Genomic DNA, 7,506 nt, shown 5'->3' with positions numbered 1-7,506 from the left:
TCTCTCTCTCTCTCTCTCTCTCTCTCTCTCTCTCCCTCTCTCCCTCTCTCCTTCTCTCTCTCTCTTTCTTCCTGAGACCTCTTCATACTCAAGGGTGGCCTCGGGCTCACAACATAGACCTGGAGTTTCTAATCCTCTTGCTTCTGAGTGCTGGGATTACAGGAAGCTCAGAAAAAGTGATAAGTTGATATTTCTCATAGCGGAACAAAACTTCCAACTTAAAGAACCCCCAGTCCAATGACAGGATAATCAGCATTCAGTTCCACCAAACCCAGTTCATGAAGTTCCCCGGATGGAATCAATGCTTTGTACATGCTTAGTGTGATGGCTTGTATAAGCTTGCCCCAGGGAGTAGCACTGTTAGGAGGTGTGACTTTGTTGGAATAGGTGGTGGTCTTGTGGGTATGGGCTTTAATACCCTCATCTTAGCTGCCTGGAAGCCAGTATTCTGCTAGCAGCCTTCAGATGAGAAGCCTTCAGCTTCTCCTGCACCATGCCTGCCTGGATGCTGCCATGCTCCCACCTTGATGATAATGGACTGAAACTCTGAACCTGTAAGCCAACCCCAATTCAATGTTGTCCTTGTAAGAGTTGCCTTGGTCATGGTGTCTGTTCACAGCAGTAAAAACCCTAACTAAGACACTTGGCAAGCACTCTACAAGCTGAGCTATGGCCCCAGCCCAAAGTGTGATTGTCTCAAAAGCTCACAGGTGATTTTAATGTGGGTTCAGGGGCTCAAACCAACTACTATACTGAGGGACAGGTCTCCACTATTAGGAACTGAATGCTGATTATCCTGTCATTGGATTGGGGGGTTCTTTAAGTTGGAAGTTTTGTTCTGCTATGAGAAATATCAACTTATCACTCTTTTTCTGAGCCCAGAGGCAGAGATCAAGTACATCATCAAAATACAGCTGTTAGTGTGTGAAATGGTCATCTTTTTTTTTGTTGTTTTTTTTGTTTTTCGAGACAGGTTTTCTCTGTGTAGCCCTGGCTGTCCTGGAACTCACTCTGTAGACCAGGCTGGCCTTGAACTCAGAAATCCGCCTGCCTCTGCCTCCCAAGGGCTGGGATTAAAGGTGTGTGTCACCACTGCCCAGCTGAAATGGTCATCTTACTTCAGGTCAGCTGAGCCTGTAAAGACAGATGTCAAAGGCTGTAATGTTGACACCCTGCTCAGACGACTCTCCACTCTGACACCTCAGGCTCTGTAATAACTACTGCAGCTGGGCCTCCTAGTGGAAGATTTACCTTGTACAATTTCTTTTATTACAGTCCAGTGCTTAAGACTGAAGGATCTGTTTTTGTTTGTTTGTTTGTTTTTGGTTTTTGTTTTTCAAGACAGGGTTTCTCTGTGTAGCTCTGGCTGTCCTGGAACTCACTCTGTAGACCAGGTTTGGCCTTGAACTTAGAAATCTGCCTGCCTCTGCCTCCTAAGTGCTGGGATTAAAGGCATGCGCCACCACTGCCCTTGAAGGATATGTTTTAAACACACTTTTAGCTCAAGAGAATCTAGACATGATTTCATTTGGTCTTCTGGACTCTGTAGATTTGTCATTTGTACCTGTGGGTCAGCTAAATCTTACCTGTTCTTCGGATTTTGCTGAACTGGTCATAGGAAGTAAAGGTACTATAATTAGTACCTGTGGGGTTGCTCACCATCCATTCTGCTTCAGCCAAAGCCTCATAACTTACTCTGGCATTCAGTTTTATGGTATGAGAGAGCTTTGGGTTGGGGTCCTCACCTTTTATCCAGGCCGTGACGTAAGTTATGCAGGTGTTGCAGGTAGCACTACCTGTGCAGAGTGTGTGCAATGGTTGCCATTGGCAACAGATGTAGGTGGGTCCTTGTCGTCTAGGGATGCTGTCATCTCTGGATTCAGAGGGTGGCTGTAAACAGCTTCTGATGCTAACAGAGACAATATTAGGCTATTTTGAAATCTCCTCTGCCAAAGAAATTAGTCTGTTATTTTTTGAAATTTAGCCCCAGAAAAATCCTTAGGACAAGAGCAGAAAATAGTTACAATCTTTGCCAAAAGACAACAAGAGTGGCCTGTTCACCTGGTTGTTCCCCTCTGAAACCTCTTGAGCTGGGGCCTCCACTGTCTGCATACCTCTCAGCCCTACTCTCTTGTAGGCTCCAACTAGATGGCTCATTAAATGGTGCTGACTGTGGTTAATTGTTTTCCTCATCAACCCTGTTTATGTGGTGCTAGGATTTAACTCACTGCCTTGTGTTTGTTAGGCAAGCACACTATCAACCAGGCTACTCCCCTGGCTCTACTGGCAGGAGCTTTTGTTTTACCTATTTGGGGTGGGGCTTCTAAAATGGTAGCATACAACTTTGAAAATCCATTCTTTTGCTCAAGCAAAGAGAATACTGGCCAAAAGCAATCAAGATCAACTTCTTTAGCATCTGGAACTTAAAGAATTGCAGCGGTTCTGGGAATATAAAATCTAAGAAGAATAACTGAATCTCTGCAGGAATGGGGGGCTTGATGTCATTTTGACCTTTCCTCTCCAAGTCAGTGTCAGCCTTGAATACCAGCAGCCTTACAATCATGGGCCCTCTTGAGGATCAGCAGATGACCAGTGACCAGAGAGGCAGAATAACTTTGCCGTTCTCCCCTAAGCATTATGCCTAGAGAAGTGTTAGCAATCTGGCTATCTGGAAGTTCTACAAGTTCCTGTTCTCAGGTGTGTTTTTACTTGATCTTTATGCACACAACCTTGACAGTAGGGCATTCCTAAATAAGTAAATAAATAAATAACAAGCAATGACTGTTTAACACCATAGCTATTCTGAGACCATCACAGTTGAGAATAAAAAGAGGCTGACAAAAGCAAACAATCAAAATCCCTGGGAAAGGAAGAACCTTGGAATGAGATAGTCATCCAAGGCTTTGAAAAAGCATCAACGTGTTACGGGAAGTTTAAATGCCTTCAAGAATGTACCAGGCAATGTTCCCAGCAAATAACTGGGAAGGCCCCAACAGTACATCTCTGACTGATCTCCTGGCTTGCTCTACATAGTCAGGGAGGGAACGCTAAGTCAGGCCTGTTTGTTGCTCACCACAGCATTGAATGTGATGGAAAGCTTCACACATCTAAGAAATTCAGTGAGTTCAGTGCAGGATGCGTGAGAGGGACCCATACCTACTCAATCTCTTAAAAGCAGTTAGAGAGAGGTGACTCACCATACATGAGACACTCTCAAAAAACCATGAAGACTAGGAAGGAAGGCGATGATATATTAAAAATGCTGAAAGGGAAAAAATATTCTGTTCACCAAGAATTCCATATCCAGCAAAACTCTTTCAAAAATGAAGGAGAAGATATGCATGAGGGAGGCTGAGGCAGGAGAGTCACAAGTTGGAGACAAGCTTGGATCACTGAGTGAAACCCTTTACCCTCAAAAAAGGAAAATGAAGACATTCTCAAACAATTGGTGCTTTCCTTTCTGGTTGTTTTATTTCAAGACAGGGTTTTTCTGCGTAGCCCTGGCTGTCCTGGAACTCACTCTGTAGACCAGGCTGACCTTGAACTCAGAGACCTGCCTGCCTCTGCCTCCTGAGTGCTGGGACTAAAGTCATGTGCCACCACCACCAGGCATGATGCATTCTTTTCTTATAGGATTTAATTTACAGAACTTTTGAAAGGATGTACAGGCTGAGTGAAAAAATACTAGATAGTGACCCAGAGCTCCCTGTAGAAATAAACACCAGTGAATTAAATAGTAAGGATTCTCCCACATAATTTAAATGATAACTGCATAAAATAATAATTACTCAAGTGTTGATATAATTACATCATAGAGATATGCAATTTATATGACAACAATAACAAAGAGGTAGAAGAATGAGAGGACATACTAGAGCACTGAAGAATGGGAGGACATACTGGAGCACTGGAGAATGGGAGGACATACTGGAGGACTGAGGAATGGGAGGACATACTGGAGCACTGGAGAATGGGAGGACATACTGGAGGACTGAGGAATGGGAGGACATACTGGAGCAGTGAGGAATGGGAGGACACACCAGAGGACTAAAGAATGGGACTGAAGAATGGGAGGATATACTGGAGAATGGGAGGACATCCTGGAGCTGTGGAGAACGGGAGGACATCCTGGAGCAGAAGAATGGGCAGACATACCGGTGCACCAAATTCTCACACTAACAAAACTAACTTTCTAGTAATTCCAATTATAGTGCTTTAAGTTAAGATGTTAACTGTACCCTGCAGGCAACAAATGAGAGGAGAACTCAAGCAAGCAAGAAACAAGAAATTTTAATGATGCATTAAAGTTTATTTTACAAACAAGAAGTTGGTGATAGAAAAACAGAAGGGGAAAAAAAGACTTAGAAAACAAACATTGAAATGGAGAATATAAATCCATTTATATGAGAGGTGCTAGAGCCTGACCTAGGGTGTCTATACCAAGCAGGCACACCAGAACCAACTTACACCAAGCACCCAGTAAATCCGATCTTGTTAATAATTACAATAAGCTTACTTGGACTAAGTGGCAGAGACTGGACTGGAGAGCTGGCTCAGCAGTCAAGAGCTCTTCAGTTCCCAGCACCAACACGGCAGCTCACAACCATTCATATAACTCTAGTTCCGGGGAATGTGATGCCCACTTCTAACCTCTGTGGGTACTAGACACAATATGGTGCACATTTATACATGCAGGCAAAACATACACACATAAAGTAAAAATAGGTATAAAAAAATTTCAAGGCATGTGGGGAGCCGCAGCTGCCACCCTATATATTTTGAACACCTGGTCTCCGGCCAGAGCAGAGAGCATTGTGATAAGTCCTTAGTTGGAAAAGCTGAGTGCCTCCAGTTTGTGATGCAAGCTGGCATGATTTCCCGCAGCCTATTATGTTTTGCCATGTAGCCGATGCTGATTGGGACCAGGGAAAGTATTTAACCTCTGAGGGCTGGGGGCTGGGGAGATAGAAGTAAGATGTAGGGAATAGGAGTAAGTAAGATGTAGGGAGTAGGAGTAAGTAAGATGTAGGGGATTGGAGTAAGTAGGAAATAGGAGTAAGTAAGAAGAAAGAAGTAAGATGTAAGTAGTAAGATAGAAGTAGTAAGATGTAAGTAGTAAGATGTAAAGATGTAAGTAGTAGTAATAAGAAGAAGCTAGCTAAGAAAGAAGAAAGATGAACGAATGATTCTGTAGTTCCTGAATAACAAGGTTCCTGAATAGACTGCTTGGAGAAGGGTTCGTGGTTGCCTCCATATTTCCGCTGGTTGGTAAGGTGGCGACAAAGGCAGAGATTGGCATCATGAATTTAAAAACACTATACAATTAGCATTCCCTCGCAAGGCGTACTTAGAATAAGAAATGCAAGCAAGCCAGAAATGAAAGAATGGGGACAGGATAGGAAAAGGAGATTCAAGCAGGGGCAACTGTATAGAGTGGAATGAAGTAGCCTTTAGACAAAAACATGTTATTGGAAACAAAGGACATTTTAAAGGCATAAGAGATCAGTCCATGAGGAAATTAACAATTATAAACATATGCATTCTTAACAGGGGCCAAACCCCAAAATACACAAAACAAAATCTTCCAGGGACAAAGAGGTACGCAGACAATTCAAGAGTAATTGAACATCCCACTTCAACCGTGGATAAAACACACAAGTAGAAGGTTCACAAAGACACAGAAAACCTGAGTATGCTAAGCCAAATCTAAGCAATGTAGAGAAGACTTTACACAACAATAGCAGAATACATATCCACCCCATAATGCACAGGGAGCCTTCTCTAGGATAGATCACACAGCAGGCCATTAAAGAAACTCCCACATAAAGGGCTGAAAGCCTGTACACTCTGTTCTCTGAAGACAAGAGAACATAGCTGTTATTCATTTGGAGAAGGCAGGACCTTTTGCCTAGGAAGAAAAAAAATCAATTGTGCAGCACAAGTGATAAAGAATAGTAAGGATGTACACTCTGCTTTTGGCTTTGTAGCTGAAATGTGGCCAACAAAGAGTTATCTTATTTATTCCAAATTAAAAAAAAAATAGAAGTGGTGACATATTATACAATGGAGGCTGTGTTAGTGTGGAAGAAATGTTATCATAAAGTCATAACCTGGCTCATCAACTACCTGAAACTACTATCTGAAATCTGATTGGAGGACAGTCTTAGGAGCAAAAACTAACACATTTATAAGTTACCTCATGTATAACAAAAAAAAAAAAAAAAAAAAAAAAAAAACAAGCTGAAGGATTATGGATCTACCTAGCTTTTCCTCCACATCAGGCCATGAATGTTTATTAATACATTTGACTTCATTTGTTTCATAGGAGAGATGGGGTCATATGTTCACAAGTCAATTCTTTCTGTCAAAGTCTTAAGCTTGTTTTTGTAATCCCTCCCCACCAGCATCTCCTGCCTCAGAACTTCACGACGGCCTTTGAGTAATGACAGCTGATCTAAGCCATTGTGGCAGAGTCCAAATGGCCCCACAAATCCTAAAATATTAATTAATAGGCCCATTACAGAAAAAGCTTGCTAGCTCATAGCCTAATAACTAAATAATCCTTGGGTGAGCCTGGCAGATGGTACTCCAGAAAATACATGAAAACCATGTGCTCATCACTTCACATCTCGTTTGCAGAACTTTCTTCAGTGAGGCCAACCTTGCAATCTTGCTTTATCTATAAACCTATCCAACCCTCTCCTCTCAGATGTGCTGAAGCAATTCCCAGAGAGAAAACAGTATGATGGTTACACTTTTAAATATGTGTGTCTATCTGCATTGTGTTTTAATATGTAATATCAATGAAATTATTTACTTCTTTTGTAAGCCTGGGGCCAACCATATTGTTAACTTTCTTTCTTTCTTTTTGCTTTTTTGTTTTCTCTTTTTTGATACAGGGTTTCTCTGTGTAGCCCTGGCTGTCCTGGAACTCACTCTGTAGACCAGGCTGGCCTTGAACTCAAGAGGTCCACCTGTCTCTGCCTCCCAAGTGCTGGGGTTAAAAGTGTGCACCACCACACCTGGCAATTTTCCCTTCTTTTATTGTACAACTATCAGGATGGCCAGATGCTGTCTAACTTGAGTTTAAGGTTTATAAGAAATGGTTATTTTTTCTTATTTTTTTCTTATTTTTTTTCTTCCCCCCTCCCTGCAAATCTGGAACATGTGCTGAGATTTCACAATTCTTCCAAAATCCCTCCTACTCTTTTTTTTTTCTTGCTGACCAAACTCTGGGAATTGATGGTGGATAGGAAGTTGCTAGGATCATTAATGCCAGTTTATACAGTTCTGCAGTTTAAATCAGAGATGCATTCATTAAGCATGCTGCTTTCCCGAGTGTGAAGAGGGTACATGGTGACTTAGTGTGGGGTGTTTTATGGCTGTGACTTTGTATTTCTCTTACTCCAGGTCAACTGCTCTGCTACCCCTACCCAACATCTCCCACCCCTACCCAACATCTCCCACCCCTACCCAACATCTCCCACCCCTACCCAACATCTCTCA

The 7,506-nt window shown here is 42.3% G+C and overlaps 1 long non-coding RNA gene across 4 annotated transcripts in view; it reads left to right on the top strand.

Moving 5' to 3' along the window:
* LOC116076448 overlaps positions 1-7,506 on the top strand; it is a 14,473-nt gene that overhangs the window by 3,436 nt on the left and 3,531 nt on the right. The window contains exon 3 of one of the 4 annotated variants that reach the window (XR_004112959.1): positions 7,411-7,506. The exons of the other annotated variants lie outside the window; for them this stretch is intronic. This is a non-coding gene — a long non-coding RNA (uncharacterized LOC116076448). The remainder of the gene's footprint in view (positions 1-7,410) is intronic. 4 annotated transcript variants of the gene reach the window in all.

This window comes from Mastomys coucha, unplaced genomic scaffold, assembly GCF_008632895.1.
Source record: "Mastomys coucha isolate ucsf_1 unplaced genomic scaffold, UCSF_Mcou_1 pScaffold4, whole genome shotgun sequence".
Classification (NCBI taxonomy): domain Eukaryota; kingdom Metazoa; phylum Chordata; class Mammalia; order Rodentia; family Muridae; genus Mastomys; species Mastomys coucha.
Note: the sequence above shows the minus strand (reverse complement) of the source record. Positions and strands in the feature narration are given on the sequence as shown.